The 24,107-nt window shown below is 45.5% G+C and overlaps 1 long non-coding RNA gene across 3 annotated transcripts in view; it reads left to right on the top strand.

Annotated features, from left to right (window-relative positions):
• Positions 1-21,467, top strand: part of LOC137517881 (uncharacterized) — a 323,995-nt gene extending 302,528 nt beyond the window's left edge. For all 3 annotated transcript variants that reach the window (XR_011020703.1, XR_011020702.1, XR_011020704.1), the window contains one exon: positions 20,453-21,467. This is a non-coding gene — a long non-coding RNA (uncharacterized lncRNA). The remainder of the gene's footprint in view (positions 1-20,452) is intronic.
• The last annotated feature ends 2,640 nt before the right edge of the window (positions 21,468-24,107 follow it).

The raw sequence follows: 24,107 nt of genomic DNA on the forward strand, positions 1-24,107 counted from the left end.
GCTCTACCAGATCATCATATAATTAGCCATGTTCTGCTGTAGGATATAATTTACTCAGCACTCACTGAGAGCCGGGTCCTTCACAGGGCAGCCAATGCAGATCTCTTGCTGTAGTTCCGCTGTCCCCTCCTGTGCTTGTGCACTACTGCGCATGCACATCTACGCACCTCTCTAGATCGTGCTCCCATGCCTGGGAATGGTCTGCACTTGCGCAGTGTAATTCTTTGTGAAATGCAAAAGTGTAGAACAAGGTGTTTTCCACTTGCACATTTAACCTTTTTAGGACCATGTGAATGAGATCCTACGCCGCACTTGTGGCTGTTCTAGCCTGATGCGGCGTATGATCTACGCCGGCCCGCCGTTTCCGCTTCCGACGCGATCGTGCGCACCCGGAGGGGGAGATTAAGCTGTCATATGACAGCTGACATCTCCCCCGAGTGATCAGCAGCCATCGCGTATGGCTGCTGATCACGTGATCACTACGATCGCCGTCGGATCGTAGTAATCACCTTGACAGTGGTGGCGGCAGGGGGGAAAAGAAGAGGATCCACTCACCTCCCTGCCGTTCCAGCGACGATCGGTGCCCCCCTCTGTTCTGGCCGGCATCTCCGCTTCTAATGCCGCTTAGTTCCGAGTCCCGGCTTGATGACGACATCAAGCCGCGATCCGGAACTAAGCGGGATTAGGAGCGGAGATGCCGGCCGGAGAAGAGGGGGGCGCCAATCGTCGCTGGAGCCTGGAAGGTGAGTGATGGCTGCTGGCAAAAGGGGGAACATCTGCCACCATGGGGGGACACTGCACAGCCAGCCACAGAGGGGATCCGTCCGCCTGACCCCCCCGAAACGTGCACCCCCCCACCACCACCGCAAAATACCTGGTCCTTAAAGGAGGTTAGGCGGCCGGTCCCGAAACGGTTAAGGAGAGTCTGAAGCCTTATAAAAAGTCTCTTTTTATTTGATATTTATCTTCTGAAATATCACCAGTGCTAAAACGACGCATCCCCACGGCAGATCGCTGTCATTAAACCCCCCAAATCCCTGAGGGCAAAATGTGGGGAACGCTTCCTGATAGAGGCAGAGCTTAGCACTGTAGCTATGCTTCTACTCGTGTCAATCCCTGCTGATCGCCGCCCCTCTCCCTGCCCCTCTCAGTCGTCTTTCACTGAGAGGGGCGGGGGAGAGGCAGCGATCAGCGGGGATTGATGCTGATGGAGGCAGAGCTGCAGCGCTAAGCTCTGCCTCCCCGGGCAGCAAAATCCACAAGTTTGAAAGTCATGGATTTTTGCCACGGTATTTGGGGGGTTTAAATACAGCATTCTGCCGCAGGGATGCGTCGTTTTAGCACTGGTGATATTGCAGAAGATAAATGTCAAATAAAAAGAGGATTTTTATCAGGCTTGAGACTCTTTAAAGAGAAACTCCGACCAAGAATTGAACTTCATCCCAATCAGTAGCTGATACACCCTTTTACATGAGAAATCTATTCCTTTTTGGAAACGCATCACCAGGGGGTTCTGTATGGCTAATATTGTGGTGAAACCCCTCCCACAGTGGGATGTCAGGACCATGGTCCTGACCGTTTTCTGTCTGTGAACCTCATTGCATTGTGGGAAATTACAGCTGATTACAGCTGGGTCCAACTGCCAAAAAAGCAAGCAGCATCTTCTTCCACTGACATCACCTGCCAGCAGTAAAAATGTCACCCTGTGACAAATGTCAGAATGTAAATCAGGGAGATGAAAGATTTTACAATGGGGAAAACACTGACTAAATCATTTATACATCATTATTGTAAAAATGAAGCACTTTTTTTATTACATTATTTTCACTGGAGTTCCTCTTAAACAAAGACTTACACTGTACAAGTGCAGAACGTTCCCAGGCGTAGGAGAATGATCAAGAGAGGTGCGAGGACGTGCCTGCGCACGCTACAGGGGTGCAAATAAGGTGTGCCCATGCATGTGCAGTAACCCAGTGACCACAGCTGTGGTTGGGGATCTTTCAGAGAGGGCAGCAGCACACTGAAATGGATCAGAAGTACAAAGAGGGGACCTGATATAGAGCTGTGGTTTCGGTACAAAAATCATCAAACTACGACTCCAACTTCAGGTACACAAAATTGTTATGACTTCAACTCCACAGCCCTGCCTGATAAACTGCTAGGGGCTCAAAGAAGCCCCAAGTAAATTAAACAGGACTCCCCCATCAAGATATCCATACTTCCCAACTAGGCCTGAACGATTTTAGGAAAAAATTGCATTGAGCGATTTTTGTCTGAAATTGTGATTTCGATTCGATACACCATTTCCTTCAAATCAAGCTTTCTTCCTCCTCTTTAACCGTCTCTATTTGTGCCCCCCTTTGCCTCTTTATGCCTCCTCTGAGTTTCTCTTGCCCCCTTTGTGTCTCTGTGCTTGCCCTGTTTCTCCCTGTCTCTCTGTATCTCTCTCTGTGCCCACTCTTGAATTATGAAAAAAAGAGAAAGAAAGAAGCATCCTACAGTGCATTAAAACTTTTAATATTAATTTTGCAAAAAAACATTGCACTTACATTATAGTTGCTTTTAAAACAGCGTGTTTGTGGCCTGCCCACGATCATTTGCTTCTGCCGCGGTCTGGCCAGGACCCGGGGCTGCTCCGATGTTGCTCCACTGTGCGGTGTAGCGAGGAGGGGTAGAGGGGGCGTGGCCACTCCACGTCACTGCCATTACGTCACTACCGGTTTCGGCCTTCTTAGGCCAGAAACCCACTAGAAGCGATTTGAAAAAGCTCTTGCTAATGCAATGCTATGGGGGATTTTTATAAAATGGGATCACACTCATAGCATTACATTAGCAAGAGTTTTCAAATCGCAAATCGCTCAGAAAATCGCTCCTAGTGGGTTTCTGGCATTGCACAGTTTTAAAAGCAACTATAATGTAAGTGAAATGGTTGCGAAGTTTATATTAAAAGTTTTAATGCACTATAGGAGCTCACCTCTTTCTCTTTTTTTCATAATTCAAGCAACTGGTTTCACCCAGCGAGAAGTGGCTCCTTAGTGCACCGACAAAAGTTTTTATCATCATTTTGATTTTGATTTTCATCACACTATATACTGTATATTTTTTTCATGCTGACAAGCCTACTTTAGTTAGATAGCGCAGGTCATTGGAATTTTTTCTCTGTGCCTACTCTGTCTCTCTGTGCCTCCTCTGTCCCCCAAGTTGCAAGAGTTCTGGACATAGCTTCCAGCACGAGTCCAGCAATGCGCATCTATCCACTTCGCCTCCTGCAGGCTCTAATGCACGGAATACTTCCTGTATGTCATGTGGCATACAGGAACTCTGAGTTTTGCCAAGCACTAGAGCCGGCAGACATCGATGGAGGACGGACAGTGTTTCGACTCGTGCGGAAGGTATGTCCAATGCTGCGGGCCGCACGCGCCGGGACTTTGGGGAAGTTTGAAGCCACTTCTGCAAACTTCCCCCATGTGGAAATGACGTGATCGCGATAATTGCCACTTTGACGATTCCGAAATTGTGATCTTGGTGTTTGCGATTTTGGTTTAAATTCGATTTATCTTTCAGGCCTATTCCCAGCTTTTTGAGATCAGAAAGAGCAATGCTTAAAGAGACTCCGTAACAAAAATTGCATCCTGTTTTTTATCATCCTACAAGTTCAAAAAGCTATTCTAATGTGTTCTGGCTTACTGCAGCACTTTATACTATCACTGTCTCTGTAATAAATCAATGTATCTTTCCCCTGTCAGTCTTGTCGGCCTGTGTCTGGAAGGCTGCCAAGTTCTTCAGTGTTGTGGTTCTGCTATGAACTCCCCCTTCCAGGCCCCTCTATGCACACTGCCTGTGTGTTATTTAGGATTAGAGCAGCTTCTCTCTTCTCTCTTATCTTTTACAAGCTGGATAAATCGTTCTCTGAGCTGGCTGGGCTTTCACATACTGAAGAATTACAGACAAGGGCAAAGCTGTTTGCAGGAAGAAACAAGCAGCCTGAAACTTCAGTGCATGAGAGATACAGGGGGAAAGAAACACACAAATGATCTCTTGAGATTCAAAAGGAAGGCTGTATACAGCCTGTTTGTGTATGGATGTATTTTCTATGTGTGGACATACTGTACATCAACCTACTTCCTGTTTTGGTGGCCATTTTGTTTGTTTATAAACAAACTTTTTAAAACTGTTTTAACCACTTTTAATGTGGCGAGGAGCGGCGAAATTGTGTCAGAGGGTAATAGGAGATGTCCCCTAACGCACTGGTATGTTTACTTTTGTGCGATTTTAACAATACAGATTCTCTTTAAAGAGGACCTGTCGCGAAAATCTTAAAATGTAAAATGCATACAAATAAGAAGTATGTTTCTTCCTGAGTAAAATCAGCCATAAATTACCGTACTTTTCTCCCATGTTGCGTCATCTTACTACCTACTGTAAGTAAGAGCAACATAAGAGAAAAGTAATTTATGGCTCATTTTTTACTCTGGAAGAAACATACTTCTTATCTGTATATGTTTACATATATTTTAAATTTTAAGATTTTCGTGACAGAGGTCCTTTAAAGAAAACCAGACATCAGACACAGAACTGATACTTACCCGGGGCCTCCTCCAGCCCCATAAACACAACTCTGAGTCCCGCGCCATCCCTCGCGTCTGCTGTTTAGCCGCAATCAGCCCTATAATAACTCATTCAGTCGCATCAGTCCGGGTATACCGCGCATTTGTGGGAGGTCCGCGCATGCGCAGGAGACCCAGACTGCACTGAACTGAGCCTGTTATCGAGCTGATCGCGGGAGGACGGCGAGTGCCTCAGACGTATTTATGGGGCTGGAGGAAGCCCTGGATAAGTATCGGTTCTGTGTCGTTTCTGATCTCTGTTACACTTTAAGGCACGCCCCATCCACACATTAACCACCCCCCTGACACACCTCTAAGCCACACTTTATTGAGATTTCATAAAAATGTGTTATTTTATCATTCAAACTACACTGGTCCATATCCTGGTTCATTTTCCTTCATATTAACATTTGAAAATAAGAAATGCATCAAGTTAAAGGATGTGGATAAAGTTTAGTCGATTGAACTCATTTTTCAGTAGAATAATACATATATTTACATCTGTACATTAGTCCTGAAAGAGGGACACATGAGGAAGAAAGAGAGACAGGGTTGCCAAAGAGAGGGACAGTTGGGAGCTATAGATACCATTTAATGAATAATACATGTGGGGGAAGCAGGTACTATGTAGTGAAAGGATGAGAGAGAAAGCTGGAAACATTCTCACAGATCACCTTACTGAATAGGAGAAGTGAGAGCGAGACTGGAGAACTGAGAAAACAACATGAGGAAAATGGAGCTCATATCAGCGCTCTGGGTGTCATCAAGACAGGCAGGGGCATAACTACAACTCAAAACTTTGCTGGGACCACCCCAATGCTCTTTGGCTGATGTCAGGCTGTAGCTAGAGACCCCCATATACTGAAGTCAGGCTGTAGCTAGAGACCCCCTCATACTGAAGTCAGGCTGTAGCTAGAGACCCCCTCATACTGAAGTCAGGCTGTAGCTAGAGACCCCCTCATACTGAAGTCAGGCTGTAGCTAGAGACCCCCTCATACTGAAGTCAGGCTGTAGCTAGAGACCCCCTCATACTGAAGTCATGCTGTAGCTAGAGACCCCCTCATACTGAAGTCATGCTGTAGCTAGAGACCCCATCATACTGAAGTCAGGCTGTGGCTAGAGACCCCCTCATACTGAAGTCATGCTGTAGCTAGAGACCCCCTCATACTGAAGTCAGGCTGTAGCTAGAGACCCCCTCATACTGAAGTCAGGCTGTAGCTAGAGACCCCCACATACTGAAGTCAGGCTGTAGCTAGAGACCCCCTCATACTGAAGTCAGGCTGTAGCTAGAGACCCCCTCATACTGTAGCAGTGCATTGCTATCAGAGCAGCCATAGACATGACACTGCATAATTATGTCATAAACAGCCACAGCAGGTTAACATAACAGCTATTGCAGTCCCTGTTGCAATCCTGGCTTATGTCACCGGATAGTTATGGAGATGACATAACAAGTACAAAGTCTCTCTCAGAGTTTAGCGATCGCACAGCTCCACCAACACTACAGAGAGAAGCATGACTGTCAGGCTGCAGCTTTCTGAATCACAACCACAGCCACTATGATTTATTTCACTCATACATAAAGGGAGGAAGAATTACAAGCTGTCTCAGGCTGTTACAGCTCTGTGTATCCTTACTGGGGCTGTTCCCTCCAAATGACATAAATCACTACCCCACTGTAGTGACATGTTGTAGAATGCAGTGAGTTATCAGGGATAACCACTGGTTTCAGCATAAGAGACACTTCTTATAGATATATAATTCTGTATATTAGTATGTAGCCCCGCCCTCCCACTGGGGCCTTTTATTCGGCAGAACTTTATTCTTTACGTTTTTTTTTACTGCAGTCCCTCTTTAAAGCAAACCAGAAGCGAAAATAAACATATGAGACAATGAATTGTATGTGTAGTGCATTTTTTGGGTCGAATTTACCATCCGATCGATTTCCGATTCGATTTTCCAATCGATATTCAATTCGATTATCTTTTCTTATCTATTTCTATTCACTTCTATGAGACATCGATCAGAAAAACAATCGAAAATAAGATTAGACATGCCGGAAATTATCTATTGAACCATTTATCTAACACAAAATTGTATGGTGTGTACCTAGCATTAAACAGCCAAGAAACAGTGAGAGACAGCTTGAAATAAGGTTTTACTGCAGGAAAGTTCAAAGGGTAATTATTTCTGCTTTGTTTTATAGCTTACAAGACAGTAGGCTTTTTCAAACTGCAACTATGACAATATGATGCGGTTATTAACCACCTTAGTGGTATGGACGAGCTCAGCTCGTCCATGACCGCCGCGGTGGATTGCTCAGGCCCTGGTGGGCCGATTTTCACAATTTATTTTTTTTTATACACGCAGCTAGCACTTTGCTAGCTGCGTTTCTTATGCAATCGCCGCCGATGCGCCGCTACCCGCCACGAAAGAGGGGCCCCCCCACAGACCCCTTGCGCAGCCTGGCCAATCACCGCCAAGCTGCGCTATGGGGTGGATCGGGACTCCCTCTGACGTCACGACGTCGATGACGTCATTCCGTTCGTCGCCATGGCGACGGGGAAGCCCTAAAGGAAATCCCATTCAGAATGGGATTTCCTGATGGGTTTGATCGCTGGCGGTGATCGGAAGGGTGGGAGGGATTCGGCAGGGAGGAGGGAATAATGTAGCTAGCTCTAGATCTTAATAGAACACCAGGGTGGTTAAAAAAAAAAGCTATAGAACTGAAAATAAAAATATGAGACTTTTCTTTTCTACTAATGTTCTAATCATTGTTCATACTACACATTCAATTTATTATATCACAATTAATTTTTTCACTGCAGGTTTGGTTTAAGCTATATACACATGTTATACAAAAGTCAGTGGAAACGTCTGATGAACTACAGATTTTGCCGTATCGGGGGACAATCGTCGCAAAAATGTAACCGAGCGACCAATATCGAGCATTTTCCCCAATTCATCCGGCGGATCAACTCAGATGAGTGTTGGGCAGATATCCTGCAGTCGGCCACGTGTGTTTAATGTAATTTATACAACATCATTCTACAGAATGCGCTCATGTCGTACGTAATGTCGCTTGCTTGTGCAGTATTTAAAGGGGAACTGAAGAGAGAGGTATATGGAGGCTGTCATGTTTATTTCCTTTTAATCAATACCAGTTGCCTGGCAGCCCTGCTGGTCTATTTCTCTGCAGTAGTATCTGATTAAAACCAGAAACAAGCATGCAGCTAGTCTTGTCAGATCAGACTTATAAGTCTGAACCACTGAAACACCTGATCTGCTGCATGCTTGTTCAGGGGCTATGGCTAATAGTATTAGAGGCAGAGGATCAGCAGGGCTGCCAGGCAACTGGTATTGTCTAAAAGGAAATAAACATGACAGACTCCATATACCTCTCTCTTCAGTTCCCCTTTAAATAAATTGGTTGTTTTATTCGTTATGTTATTTTCGCTACAGGTCCCCTTTAAAGCGGGATTGTGACCATGAAAATCAAATTTCAACAGCAGCTGGTCTGAGTGTATTAAGTGACAAAGATGCTAATCCTGCATTCAAAACTTTTTCTGCTGTTATGGTTTGGAGTTATCACATACCTTAGGAGCACTGGCCCTTTAATAGCCATTGCCAACCAGTTTCATACTCAGGGTTATTTTTATCTATAATATATTCCTCCTCTTCCCTTTATTTCCCTTCCTAGCTGCCTAGTTGAAACATGATTCTCTGTTCACTTGTGTTTACAAGCAAGGCTGAGGTGACTCAGCGATTGGAGAAGAAAAGAAAAAAAGTAATGGGCAGAAATGACATCAGGATTTAGCCTCATACTGTGGGCAAAAGACATGTTCCCCCCAGGAACAGAATTATCTTCATTTACTATATAAAATTCACTGAAATCAAATGTGGACAGTACAATACATGTGTTATGTAAGTAGATCAAGTATTTGTCTACTTATATACAGTATGTGTTTTTCCCTGGCCTAGTATGGCTAATCCTCCCGCTTTAACACTGTTAACACTATTGGGGGTCAGAAAGGCATAACAGACAGATAAAACACGGTCCAATAAAAAGGCAGAGTGTATGAATTTATAGGACTACATGTAGCCCTATCATGAGTCATTTGAACAAGAAGTGATTCCAGCAGGGAATCGAGTCACAGTTTGCTGTTAAACAGAAAAACGAGAATGAATATCCTCCCAAACGGGAACTGCGATGTTGCGGACGCATAGCACAGCCCAGTTCCTGGTGACTAATCACCATTCACAATCTCTGGCCGTTTCTCCCAAATTGTCATCGAATACGGCTCTCCACAGGAATGTGAGAAGCCTGAATCAGGATTTAACGTGACGGCATTACGGTATGTGAGGATTGAGCTGCAGAGGAGTCACAGTTCACTCCGCTCAGACTGCGCTGGTCGTTATCATCCTGTCACGCTTCCCTCACACTGGGAGCGCAGGTGGGCGGCCGTTAGGCCTCATTCACACTTCTCAGGCAGGACACTGCTAAAATGTCGCTACATGCTCTTAATGTTAATGATAATGTCTCGCCTGGACTATTGTAACATATTGCTTTGTGGGCTACCAACTAACAGACTGGCACCCCTCCAATCTGTACTGAACTCAGCTGCTCGACTCCATCTTTAACTATAGCAACCCTGGGGGCTGCTCCTCCCCCTTTTGCAGACTAGTTCAGTGGAAAAGGTTAATATTTGCCTGCTCCAGTGCTGCTTGGGGTCTCCTCTGGTCTTCCTGACAGCCACACACTCGGTGCCGCATACCTCTGGCTCCTGAGGCGTGTCATGTGACCAGGAGAAGGAAGTATGGGAGCACAGAGCATGCGACTGCCAGGAAGAACAGAAGAGATAACGTATCACTAGAGCAGGTAAACATTACACTGTTCCACTGTGCTACTCTGCTATGGGGAGATGTGTAGGTGTGTGTGTCTTACCAGTTACCAGAAAGAAGGTTAGGGGAATTTGAATCCAGGGAGGGGGTCCCATGGTAATTTGTTGGGGGCGTGTCCCTTGGGCTATTTCTGCACCCCGGCTCAAACTGGCAATGTTTTCATCAGAAACCGTCAGCAGTGTGCTCCTCTGGACAGGAAGGCTGTGTGGTGTGCTGGCTCTCTTGTGCTGCTTACAATGATGGACCTTGGAAGCTCTTGAGGGCCACATAACATGGCAAGGAGGGCCGCATTCTGCCCGTGGGCCTTGTGTTTGACATCTGTACCCTATGGGATCCAGAAGGGCTCCCTCTTCCTAGGTAAGTATTTCCTCTTTGACCTGATCTTTGGCTGAGGTTCACTGAACAGGGCAGAAGGAAAACATAGAGAAGTGCACCTTGTATGTATTTAGAGAGTTTAGCCTGTCTAATCCACACTCATCTGTGACTAATCACAGCTTTGATTTAATCTTTTGGCTGCGTCAGCTGACTGTCTCGGCAGAGCAGCTAATTTGTAAACACAGTATCTTAACCTTATGTCTGCTTCCATAAAATGATTTTCATCAGCTGAGTTTTTTTTTAAAGATACTCTGTAAAAAAATGTTCAGCCTTATTTCTTCTATCCTATAAATTCCTATACCTGTTCTAATGTGATCTGGATTACTGCAGCTTTTTCTAGTTGCACTGTCTCTGTAATATATCTACTCTTCTTTCCTTTGTAGACCCAGGGAGGAATGGGCTGCCTCTGTTGTAATGAATACAAGTTATGCACGTCCCCTGCTGGCTCTGTGTGCTTTGTTTACTCCTCACAGACAGAGTCTCTACTCTCAGTTTCAGCTTGTCTGTGATGCAGTTTGTGAGGCTGAGGGGGGAAGGAGCTGCCTGTCACATGCTGAGAAACTGTGACTAATCCCAGACTGGAGTGCAGATAATTCACTATGTAATAAATACTTGTAGTATTCTATAACATTATATATATATATATATATATACATATATATATATATATATATACATACACACACACAAACATCACTTCCTGGCTAGCTGCCATGTTTTTTGTTTGTAAACACTTCCTAAAACTGACGATTAAAAGCCAGGATCACGGCGGGGAGCGGCGGAAACGGCAAAGAGGGATCCAGGAGATCACAGTGACTCGACTGGTATGTTTTTTATTGTACAAATCGGACAGTAGAGATTTTCTTTAAAGGTTATTTAGCTGTTGCTTATATTTTAGAGCAAAGAGGAAGTTCTGAGCTCAGGTCTGCTTTGAGTACTTCTTATTTCTTGTTACGGATTAGACCCCTAACACCTCAAGGGTTGCCCCTTGTAATTGGCGAATGCCGACGGACCCAGCTCTATACTGGCACAATCCGGGACGGCTGGCGATCCTGCACTCCGTACGGTACACCAGTAACCACAAGAGCCTGTTCTGTGCTGCAGGGCAGTCTGTGGAGTTCTTTAATGTTCCGGGTTAATCTCTCCCTGGCAGGACTTTAAGGCCTCTGCCTGTCAGGAATGGTTTCCTCTCTCCCTGGCTGTGCCAACCCTCCGCTTACATGCTACAGTTATCATCACAGTGACTAAGCAAGAACACACAGAGGTCAGATTATGAGCGCACGATGAGTAATATGGATGTAAAGCGTGCCTTTGTTCCAAGCACTCCTCGTGTAGCCTGCCATAAGAACACAGGCTGTTACACAAGCACCTTTCCCTAGGGAAACTGGGTCACAGCAGCTGCCTAGAAGTCATGCTCTGTTGTGACTGCTGTCAGTATGGTAAGGCGCAAGTGTTAAAGTGTATCGGCAGATTCCAGGAATAGGTCCACATCTGCTGACCTCACAGGGTAAACAGTGCTTAAAGAGGAACTCCAGTGAAAATAATGTAGTAAAAAAAATGCTTCATTTTTTACCATAATTATGTATAAATGATTTAGTCAGTGTTTGCTCATTGTAAAATCTTTCCTCTCCCCGACTTACATCCTGACATTTATTACATGGTGACATTTTTACTGTGGGCAGGTTGTGTAGCTGTTGCTGCTAGCTGTTTTGGCTGTTGGCTGACAGCTGTAAACAGATAATTCCTGTCTGTGAACATTGTTACATTGTGGCAGTTTGCCCAGAGTACCGCGGTATTCAGAGCTTCTTGTGGCAGGGGTTTCACCACAATATCAGTCATACAGCCCCCCCTGATGGTCTGTTTGTGATAATCATTATATTTCTCATGTAAAAGGGGGTATCAGCTACTGATTGGGATAAAGTTCAATTCTAGGTTGGAGTTTCTCTTTAATTTACAATATTGTTAGAGTTAAAGCAGCAGGGGCAGCCGTAATATCCCAGGAAAAAAATACACATACTGTATATAAGTAGATAAATAGTCGTTCTACTTACATAATATATGTATTGTGCTGTCCACGTTTTGATTTCAGTGAATGTTATATAGTAAATAAAGTGAAAACTCTTCCAGGCATTTTCCATCTTTACTGCCTCTGACTGAAGCCAATCCTGATGCCATTACCTCCCTTACTCAGAAACTGCACGGTCATATGTATTTTGCATTGTAAACACATGTGATTACAGCATAGATTGTATTTCAGCAGCTTCTGCAGAGGGGTGAGGTGTATTTCTCTTCTCAGTCTGCTGTCACACTGAACTGCCCTCAGCCAATCAGTGAGGAGTAGGAATGTGGGAGGGGAGATGTCAAGCTTCCCTCTCCCCGGTAATGTACCAGAATAGACTTAGATTATCATTACATCAGGCATATTTATGATTGTATTGGAATGCTTGCATTGCAGGGTCAGGATGTAGATTTCATAGTAAACACACGGACACCGGGAGCCCAGTCTGGTGAAGTATAGTCTGGTATTTGGCAAAATTGTATCAGGTAAACAAAATATGCTCAGACATCGGTTGCTTCAGGAGGGCATGTAGGGTAGTACCGTCCCCTCGCGGCCTTTGGGAAGGATGTGGCGGTCGCAGCTCTAGGAAAAGTGTTTACTCCACAAGAGCCCTTGTGGAGCGAGTCCCTTAGCAAGCAAATCCGATGGGCTGTTTGTGGCTCTGCCCCCTTTTTCAGAATTTAAACCCCTGTTGCTTAATGACCGACTGTAGCATGTTTGAGGCCTTTGCTCTTAACTGTGTAAGAATGGCAGCAATGTAAATATTCACCTTGAAAATCAATAGGTGAATTTTGATTGGCTGTTGTAGGCTCCACCCACTTTCCTGATTGTTAATTCCAGTGGCCAACAGTGCCAAGTTTGAGAACCCTACCATTAACAATGTAAGAATGGCTGTGTGAGGAAACGCAGAAAAGCCGCCGCAAGGGCTCAGAGTAAGGCGGCTGTTTCCGCGTCTAACATGGCGGCACAACGCGAAGAAACCGCCGCAAGGGCAGAGCGGTGGAGTCCGCGTTGGAGGCAGCGGATTGTATGCATGACATAGCAGCTGGCATTGCGGCTGGACGCAAGGAAACCGCCGCTCGCGTAGAGAGCGGGGCGGCGGTCTCCGCGCCTGAGTCAGTGGTCACAGTACAAGACATGTCTGGTGTGGCTGGGACTGCTAGTCCACACAGGTTCAGAAGGACGCGCGCGCGCGCTGAGAGGCAGAGCTTATATGGCAGCCAGAAAAGGGTCAGCTGACCAGGCGGGTCAGCTGACATTTTCACCACCTGCCATTGGTCCAGCACTTAGGGGTGGCGCTGGAGAGCGCTGTGGTATATATACTGGGTGCTGGTCATTCTCTGGTTGTCTGCCGTTGCGATCACTACGTGGTAGCACTCAGACCTTGTCTGTATCTGTGTTCTAGCATAGTTTCCAAAGGTGTTGACATCAAGGCGTTCACACCTTAGCATTAGGAACATTGAATTGTATTATTTGTTATGACCCTTTGCCTGTCCGACCACTCCTCTGAACTCTGATTCTGTACCTTGCTATTTCTGTTACCCTGTTGCCAATCTCTGCTCGTTCCTGGACTCTGTATTGGCCTTCTGAATCTGTACCTTATCTGTCTGTGTGATAACGACTTGGCTTGCCCGACCTCGAGAACTAGCCTTACTGTTAGAGGCAGTTCACAGACCTGTTAGTGTCACCCTTTCTCTTGGGTGTCACTCACGCTCTGTCCTTCCTCCCCTCAGCCTAGCCCCTCCCCCCTGGAGAGTCTAGTCTAGAGGAAGGAACCTACTTCTGGAGAAGTACTAAAAGTATACTGTTGCATCTATACACTCACTTGCTATCTTGGTGTCCAGAGGTTAGTAGATAGATCTGATTATCGGTGATAATGCAGATCACCAATAATCGGGTATATTCTGTATTCTCGGTGATACTGCAGTTCACCGGTAAGCAGACCCTCTCTGTGTTACACCGATCGTCACAGGCAGTTTACATTTTCCCATTGAAAATAAATTGCTGAAATTTGATTGGCTTTTTTATGTTCTGCCAACTTTCCCCGATTGTTTCACCTCGGTCACCAAGTGACCAACTGTGCCAGGTGTGGGGACTCTGGCTTGATTACTGTGAGAATGGCAGTCTTACATTTTTCCCATTGACATGAATGGATGAAATCTGATTGGCTGTTTGTAGCTCCGCCCAGGAGAGCAGGGGGGACACGAGACCCCCAGAACATATCATCCCAGGTGGAATCTGTATACCAAGTTTCATTGTAATGGGTCAAGGTGTTTACACATAAACTTTTATATGTATAGAAATTAGTCTTCTGTGTACTAAGCAGAGAATTTACATCTGCTAGAGTGAGACTGCAGAGAATGGGCGTCTACAGAAAATTTTCCAGGGGAAGGCGGGGCAAAAAGGCAGGGAAGAAGTGGTGCGGCGCGCTACACGCACCGCGCTGAAGAGTCCGGTGAAGTTGTGCGGGGCGCGCCGAAAAATATAAGTTGTGCAGTGCGGTTAGCGCGTCGCGCCAAAAAGTGGGTGTGGCCATGGACCAGAATGTGGGTGTGGCCACGGGTGGAGACAAATTTACATTAACTTAGCAATGTGGGACATTAGATTACTACTGCAATCAGCCTATTTACCCCTTCTCCATTGACTTCCATGGTAAATTGGGGCAGTGGGAGTGTGGCTGCTCTGTAGGCTGCTGTCTTGCATCACAGTGAGGAACAACTGGTGAGAAGTCTGAGAAGTTCTGAACATCCTCTTATCACACGCGGATCTCTCTTCTCCATATTCTCATAGTTCCCCTGTCCTTGTCACCCAGCCAGGAATCCAGGGAGTGACATGCAAACCAGGCTGTGAATGGACTTGCTATAGGCCGAGGTCTCCAGAGGTTAATCTGTTATTCCTGTTTTGCATACATAGATTTACAGGCGGTTACAGAAGTATTTGGCAGCTAACGCTTTCAAGTCAGAGTGAGATTTGCATGAAAATGTTTTGACGTTGAGGGTGTCGCCTGCAGGCTGCTGGGTCTTTCCTAGGAAACCAAGGACAGGTGGTTGGGGAGAAAAGACAGAGGGGGGGGGGGATCTCTTAAAGGGAACCCGATGTGAGGGGGATATGGAGACTGACATGTTTATTTCCTGTTAAAGAGAGTCTGAAGCATTTCAAAGTACCTGTTTTTATGGAGCAGGCCGCTTCAACACTATAATCCAAACTGATTTGCCGCATCCCCGCAGCACAACAATGTATTTACAGTGGTTTGCAAAAGTATTCCACGTGAAAGACCAACACAAAGTGGTGTACACGTAAGAAGTAGAACGAAAATCATACATGATTCCAAACATTTTTACAAATAACTGCAAAGTGGGGTGTGCGTAATTATTCAGCCCCCTGAGTCAATACTTTGTAGAACTATCTTTTGCTGCAATTACAGCTGCTAGTCTTTTAGGGTATGTCTCTACCAGCTTTGCACATCTAGAGACTGAAATCCTTGCCCATTCTTCTTTGCAAAACAGCTCCTGCTAAATCAGATTAGATAGACAGCGTTTGTGGACAGCAGTTTTCAGATCTTGCCACAGATTCTCGATTGGATTTAGATCTGGACTTTAACTGGGCCATTCTAACACATGGATATGTTTTGTTTTAACCCATTCCATTGTTGCCCTGGCTTTATGTTTAGAGTCGTTGTCCTGCTGGAAGGTGAACCTCCGCCCCAGTCTCAACTCTTTTGCAGACTCCAAGAGGTTTTCTTCCAAGTTTGCCCTGTATTTGGCTCCATCCATCTTCCCATCAACTCTAACCAGCTTCCCTGTCCCTACTGAAGAGAAGCACCCCCAGAGCATGATGCTACCACCACCATATTTGACAGTGGGGATGGTGTGTTCAGAGTGATGTGCAGTGTTAGTTTTCCGCCACACATTGCGTTTTGCATTTTGGCCAAAAAGTTCCATTTTGGTCTCATCTGACCAGAGCACCTTCTTCCACATGGTTGCTGTGTCCCCCACATGGCTTGTGGCAAACGGGATTTCCTATGCTTTTCTGTTAACAATGCCTTTCTTCTTGTCACTCTTCCATAAAGGCCAACTTTGTACAGTGCATGACTAATAGTTGTCCTATGAACAGATTCCCCCACCTGAGCTGTCGATCTCTGCAGCTCGTCCAGAGTCACCATGGGCCTCTTGACTGCATTTCTGATCAGCGCTCTCCTTGTTTGGCCTGTGAGTTTAGGTGGACGGCCTTGTCTTGGTAGGCTTACAGTTTTGCCATACTTCTTCCATTTCTGAATGATCGCTTGAACAGTGCTCCGTGGGATGGCTTTAGAAATCTTTTTGTAGCCTAAGCCTGCTTTAAATTTCTCAATAACTTGATCCCTGACCTGTCTGGTCTGTTCTTTGGACTTCATGGTGTTGTTGCTCCCAATATTCTCTTAGACAACCTCTGAGGCCGTCACAGAGCAGCTGTATTTGTACTGACATTAGATTACACACAGGTGCACTCTTTTTAGTCATTAGCACTCATCAGGCAATGTCTATGGGCAACTGACTGCACTCAGACCAAAGGGGGCTTAATCATTACGCACACCCCACTTTGCAGTTATTTATTTATAAAAAATGTTTGGAATCATGTATGATTTTCATTCCACTTCTCACGTGTACACCACTTTGTATTGGTCTTTCATGTGGAATTCCAATAAAACTGATTCATGTTTGTGGCAGTAATGTGACAAAATGTGGAAAACCTCAAGGGGGCTGAATACTTTTGCAAACCACTGTATATCCCCCAAATCCTGGGGCAAAATTCCACGACTTTCCAGTTAGTGGATTTTGCTGCCCGGGGGAGGCAGAGCTTTGGGCTGTAGCTCTGCCTCCAGTCGCATCAATCTCCGCGGATCTCCACCTCTCCTTGCCCCTCTTAGTGAAAGAAGACTGAGAGGGGCGCGGAGAGGTGGAGATCGGCAGGGATTGACTGCAGCAGAGGCACAGCTACTGCACACAGCTCTGCCTCTTCCAGGAAGGAGCCTCGAATTTTTCCCCTGGGATTTGGGCGTGATTAAGACCTCGTTCTGCTACGGAAATGCGGTGAATCAGTTTGGATTATAATGCTGAAGCAGCCTGCTCCAAAACAGGAATTTTAAAACACATCAGACTCTTTAAATAATCCATATTTCCTGGCTGTCCTGCTGATCCTCTGCCTCTAATACTTTAAGCCATAGACCCTGAACAAGCATGCAGGTCAGATGTCTATGACAAATCTGACAAGATTAGCGGCATGCATGTTTCAGGCATGTGATTTAGACCCTACTGACCAGAAAGATCAGCAGGTCTGCCAGGCTGCTCGGTGTCGGCCCCCTTTCTGTTGCAGCATGGTACGACGCAGGGCTGCCCCCTCTCTGCTTCTCTTTGCAATAGCGATGAAGCCCCTCGCTGAACTTGTTCAGGGGTCCGTAGACATAGTGGGGTGCCAATATGGGATCCTAGAAGAGAAAACGTTGCTTTAGGCGGATAATACCCTGATTGATCTGGGCGATACACATTCTTTATTGGCAGCTGTTATGAATCTTTTGACTAAGTTTAAATCCTACTCTATAGGACTACCAGGCAACTGGTATTGTTCAAAGGAAATAAACATGGCGGCTTCAATAGGTCTCACACGTCAGGTTCCTCTTAAGGTGCCCATACATCTAGCAGATCGGCCAAGAGACAGATCACGCTCTGGTCAGAGGGAGATCTGTTGCGCACCCATACATGGCATGCTGATTCCTGGCTGGCCGCCCCCCAAGAGAACAAGGAGGTGCATTAATACAATCGATTTCCAAATTTGGGGTGATCAGCTGCTTGCCTGATAGTAGTTATTGTCTTGTGTCTAACTGGCACTGTCAAGACATGGGAATTAGTAGACAAACAGGGGACATGGTCCTCCAGCACCCAAGGCTGAGACACCAGAGTGCGCCCCTCCATCCCTCCCACCCCAGCCGTCACACACTGATTGCTATTAGAGTAAGGGGCACCCCAGGGCCCCAACACCTTACTCTCTAGTTATCTGGCTTGCAGTCACTGCCATGTATTCCCTTTTCTTATTTCTCTCTGCTTCAAACACAATAGGGGAATGATAGCTGAGTGAGTTGTGCGCCCCTCCTACACTGCGCCCTGAGACTGGAGCCTCTCTCGCCTCTGCCTTGGCCTGGACCTGACTACAGCAGTTCCCCTAAGCAACCAATCAAGATCCTTGTTTTGGCTGAATCCTGATTGGTTACAGGCCTCTGCACTCTTGCTCTTGGTTGCTTGGCACTTGTCCCGTTCCATCTCCCCCTCTCACTAGCGGATTGCCTGCGGATCAGCCTGCCGAAGGTGATTAGTGCACCTCTCCCTTGTAATGAGTCCATTTATAGCCTGTTCTCCTGCCATTTAATTGTCAGCTAATTGCAGGGGCTTCCCCAGCCTGGGTGATCCCTTCATAGCTGAACCCATCTGTGATGTGCACATAAATGGGGGGAATTTCCAGCACTTGTTGTTCACATTTCACAAGATGTCAGTTCAGAGCCAATGCAGAGACACACGATAACTTAAAGTGTTCCTCCGGCCTCAGGAATATTACAGCCTTGTTTCATGACATCTTAAAGAGGGACTATAACACAGGATTGGACTTCATCCCAATCAGTAGCTGATACCTCTTTTCCCATGAGAAGTCTTTACCTTTTCTCCAATAGATCATCAGGGGGGTCTGTATGGCTGATATTGTGGTGAAACTTGTGGTGTGATGTCATGACCATGGTCCTGACTGTTTCCTGTCTGTGAACCTCATTGCATTGTGGGAAATAACAGCTTTTTCCAACTGCCAAGCAAGCAGTATCTCCCTCTGTGCATAGAACTCTCTGTAAAAAAAAAAAAAACATTCCGTACACCGATCACCTGACAGAACAAAATATGTCACCACCAGAGATAAATATCAGAATGTAAATCAGGGAGAGAAAAGATGTTACAATGGGCAAACACTGACTAAATAATCTGTAAATGAATGCTGTGTAAATAAACAAATTGATTGTTATTTTTACTACAGTTCCACTTTAAAACTGTAATCGTCAAATTACAACATGCGTGTCCTCCTTTTACTCCTGCCTGACACCCGTCTCTGTCTGCTCTCCTATTGAAAAGCTGGAGTCAGAGGGGTACACTGCTGGTTGCACCCATTGTTGATATCTCTTATTTATACAACTAGAGGTGCACATAAATCTAACGATGTATAGGCTGGTTGACCAATAAACAGATCTCTCTCTGATTGGAGAGAGATCTGTTGGCTGGCCATGCAACGCAGGCTGCATGAAATCTCTCAGGAACTGGCCTTGTGTCGAGCCAATCGCCCCCACCTGACTGCCCCCCAAATGTAGATGTCCGCCAAACCCATGATGCCCCTGCATTGTAAATTTTACCTGTCCAGCTGCACAGACTCCTAGTCTCCTCCGACATCTTCCCCAACTGCCGCCGTCATGCCAAGCACCACCAGGTGCAGCAGCCAGGGGTCCATCTCGTTTGTAAGTCATCACGATATCACCCGTCATTACTGCTGTGCACTCGATCGGCCATGTCGGCCCAAGCTTTTCCAGCCCGAGAGTATGATGGACAGATGACTATAGTTTCAGCTGACACCCTCTCCCCTACATGCCCATGTGATCAGAGGGGGCGTGGTTCTGACTGACTGGGTGCGAGCAGGCAGTGTGTAGGTCGCTGAAGGAGAGTTAGTAAGTTGGTACTTTTCTACAAAAGTATTTTTATGCATGATTCATTAAAATAATGTTTTATTAAATACATTTAAAAAAAACTGCCCAAGGAGGGATTATAAAGTGTACCTCAGATGAAAGCCTTCTCAGGTTCTATACTTACCTGGGACTTCCTTAAAGGGCACTCGAAGCGAAAATAAACTACTGAAATAAACAATTGAATCTATCTTCCTTCTCCTAAAAATGACTTTTTAAGATATTCCACAGTTTTATTTTATGTTTAAATCTACTTTTTAAGTTTTAACTGTTTTACTGTTTTTGCTCACTTACACATTCATTCAAGTATGCCAGAGCTAAAATCTATGAAATATTGACCCTTTTTATCTCTTTCCTGCTCTCAGTAGCCATTTTCTGCTAGGAAAGTTTTATAGTTGAAATTTCTTATCAGCGAGGGTCACACTGTAGTCACTTCCTGTCTGAGTCAGGACTGAGTCAGCTACTTACATACCTGATATTTAACTCTTTAAGGCAGAGAAAGAAAAAAAGTAACACAGCCTAGTTATTAGTGTGCTTGGCACTGTACATACACATGTCTATCTCATCATGTCACACGTCACTTCGGGTATCCTTTAAGGAATCCCCAGGTAAGTATAGAACGTGAGATTTCTTTCATCTCATTTTATGTTGTTTTGCTGTTTGGGTGAGTGTGCCTCTATTATGGGCGTAGCGGTTACTGTCAGCTGGAAGAGTTCCGGTGCCGGTTTTCACCCCGCATAATCTCTTCTCTCTGTTGCTTCCCCGCAGGCATCAGCGTTCTGCTGTGTGATCTCCATCCTGGCAGCTGCTGCGCTCACCACTCCGCTCCGCTTCACTCCTCCCTCCTCATCCGCCAGTGGTTGTTTTATGTGATACGGGAGCTGGAATGGGAAGAAAGCAGGGAAATGCTGCCTGTGATATCTTCATCAGAAGTGAGCTGGGCTCACGGCCTGTACAAAGCTTTCCATAGCGCGGCCAGCCGATTCCACCGCGGATCACGGCCATTCTGAGGTCCAGAACTCTTATCTCCAGCCAGAAGCTCTGCCTGCAAGCCCAGCTCCAGGAAAACAGAACGAGTTCTGAACAGTGTAGAAGAGTTAAAACCTCCTTTTGGGTTTGTAATTCTCTATTATGTGGGAGAATTTCTTGAACTTCCTGTCTTAAAGCGGTATGAAACCCAGCATTTCTTCTTTTCTCTAATAGATTGTTTACAGCATATTATATACAACCAGCATTTTTTTTTTTACTAGAACAGCATTCAAAGGGTTACACACAGGACTTAGAAGTTCCCTGCCAGCAAAGTATGAAGCCTCTGAACTTGAGATAATGTTATCTTGTATTTAATTGTATCAAGTGAGGAATATAAAATTAACAGTTCTCTGACACTGCAGGCTCTCCTGAAAACAGTCAGACATTTAAAAAGCATTTCTGCTTACGTTAGAAGATGAATAAAGCAGTTATAAATAAAATGCAAAGTCAGCTCTCAGAGTAAAAAAAAAAGTGTACTTTGGGAACATGTAATTTCTAAATGAATAATAATACTTATGCACAAAAGCAAATCTGATAACCGTATGGCATATAAAAAGTAGGAAAACATGTTTTTATTGAATATTATGTCAGGGTTTTATACCTCTTGAAAGGAAGTGGGTTTCCTTCCACTGACTACGCTAGGGATTAGATTGTGAGCCCTTCTGAGGGGCAATTTATGGCAAGACTGTATACCATATAAAGGTTATGTGAAAGAAATCAGTGCTATATGAATAAAATAAAAAAGATAAGTCAATGGTGTGTGCAAATGTTTTTCTTTCTGAACGTATTTAAAGCAAATCTAAAGCAAAAAAACAAACATGTATGATATAATGAATGGTACGTGTAGTACGGATAATTACTAGAACAATAGCAGCAAAGTAAATAGTCTCATGCTTTTGTTTCAGTTATATAGCTTTATTTATAACATTGCATCGGACTTTCACAGTTGTATTTTAGAATCCACAATCTGTATTTAAAGCTGTAAAGCAAAGCAGAAATAATGAAACTTGAACTGTCCTGCAGTAAAACCTTGTCTCAAGCTGTCTCTCAGGCCTAGTGCACACCGAGCAGTTTTTGGAGCGATCCGCCGGCCGCATCCGCCTATAAAAACGCTTGGCTAATGTATTGCAATGGGATGGTGCACATCGGCAGTTTGAGGTTTTTGCCCAGCTGAAAACATGCCTCCTGCTGCACGTTTGCGGTTTTCTGAAGCGTTTCGTCCTCAATGTAAAGTATAGGAAAAAACGCAAACCACTCTGAAAAACGCAGTTTTCCAGGCGTTTTTGTTACAGAAGCTGTTCAGTAACAGCTTTTACTGTAACAATATGTGTAATCTGCTACCCAAAAACGCACCCAAAACCGCTAGGTATGTTTAGAAAACCTCTCTAAACATACCTAGAATCGCTCTGAAATCAGCTCCCAAAACCGCTAGCGTATTGCGGATCTGCTAGCGGTTTTGGTGTGCACTGGGCCTCACTGTTGCTCTTGAGAAAACAGGTCTGAGCTGTTGGTCCAATAGCTCAGAGAAGCTCTTTTGCATAGATAACTGAAATGATTTTAACTCTTTCTGTACTGGAAAACAATATGAGACTATCTTATTTGCTACTAATGTTCTATTTCTTAGCTGTACAACACATACAAGGCATTAACTCATACGTTTTGCTTTAAATGATGCGGTTCTCTGTTCTAAACTAATATATACAATAATTAGTCAAAAATAATTTAATCACCTTCAGGGGCGTAACTAGAAATCACTGGGCCCCCCTGCAAAAATTTGGACCCCCACGGGCCCGCTCAGGGCCGTTTTGGGGGGCAGGAGGGGCCGCAGCATGAGGAGAGAGCGTGGCCACCTACATCGGCGGGGAGGGGGGACAGTTTCTCCCCTCCCTCACCTCGGGCTCTCCCCTCAGCGCGCTCCCCTCCTGCAATTTTGCATATGTGTAGCAGCGCCAAGGAAACAAAGTAGCCGCTGCTGAAAGAAGAACAATGTCCAGAGTTCACAAACAGGTAAATTATATATGATCAGCGCAGAGTCCAAAAACAAAAGATGAGTCTTCAACAAAGGATAAAAGCAGGTAAATCTCCACTACAATAAGTATGGGGGTCACGGCACAGCTCTGCAATCATGGATACCCAAAAAAATCCCCTGATGACGCTAGTTTGCGAAACCGGTCGGGAAGGAGACAGGCGGCACCTTTATACTGTCCTTTACTGCTGACCCATACACGCATGCAACTTTCTCGGGGTTCCCATTGCATGGGCCCCGTATAGTTACGTTTGTTTGTTTTTTATGATGTTTACTGATATCCATTCGTGAGATGAATCATTGCTGAATTGGTGGATCCTGGACAGACTGTTGCTTCCTACAAAATCGTTTATACAACCTTATAATGTGGGTTGTCAGCAGCTGGTAACCCTCCTACAATTATCAGTGGCAGCGAGCCGCGACAGGAACAAACTCCAATCTCTTAAGTGCCTCACACTACTTCCTGTTTAAACAGGAAGTAGCGTCAGACACTTAGAGAGCGGAACCACCGGCGCGTGGAACGCATGTAGGTATGTGTTCCTTCCCGCTGCCACTGATAATTGCAGGAGGGGAGAGCCTGAGGTGAGGGGCTCTGCAACCCCTAGTGTTAGGCCCCTGATTGCCTGCCTAATATTGTGCCAGTCCACATATGGGCATGGACTCCACAAGAGACGTCCTTCTCAAGACCAGTGATCCAGCGCCGGGACCTTCTGGAAGTTGGTGGCCGCGGTCCTGTCCGAGCAGCTCTGTGCTGTCCTGCGCAGTGTGGGTGTGGTTCAAGTGGTTTGAGAGTCCCAGCTGTAGATCGGTGCAGGCAAGGAGAAAGTTTTTGGATTTCCTACAGGTACACTTTAAAGGAGTCAGACATTTAGAGCCCTAAAAACACTGTAAGCCCTAAAAAAAGAAAGAATTTAACTTACCTGGGGCTTCTACCGGTTCTCCGCAGATGTCCTGTGCCCTCCCAATCCTCCGGTCCCCCCACCGCGGCTCAGTTCCGCTTTTTTTGCAACCTTAATGTCGCAAGCCACTGTGCCCGAGCAGCCCTGGCCATGCGCGTCCTCGCTCACAGCGCCGGCCAGGGCCACGGCAAGGTCGCAAAAAACGGAAGTAAGCCACGGCGGGGGACCGGAGGATCGTTTTGTCCCTGCGGAGGGACCAGTAGAAGCCCCAGGTAAGCTAAATACTTTTTTTTAGGGCTCACAGTACTCCTTCAATGTTGTAGCAGCTTGGTGTATGCCACTCGCCACATTTATCATTCGTTATCAGAGTGAAATACTGAAGATTCACAGGGGGGGGGGGTTAAAGTGGACCTGAACTCTTGCACAGGATAGAAGGAAAACATATAGAAATGCACCCTGTATGTATTTA

The sequence above is a fragment of the Hyperolius riggenbachi genome, chromosome 5 (genome assembly GCF_040937935.1).
Source record: "Hyperolius riggenbachi isolate aHypRig1 chromosome 5, aHypRig1.pri, whole genome shotgun sequence".
Lineage (NCBI taxonomy): Eukaryota > Metazoa > Chordata > Amphibia > Anura > Hyperoliidae > Hyperolius > Hyperolius riggenbachi.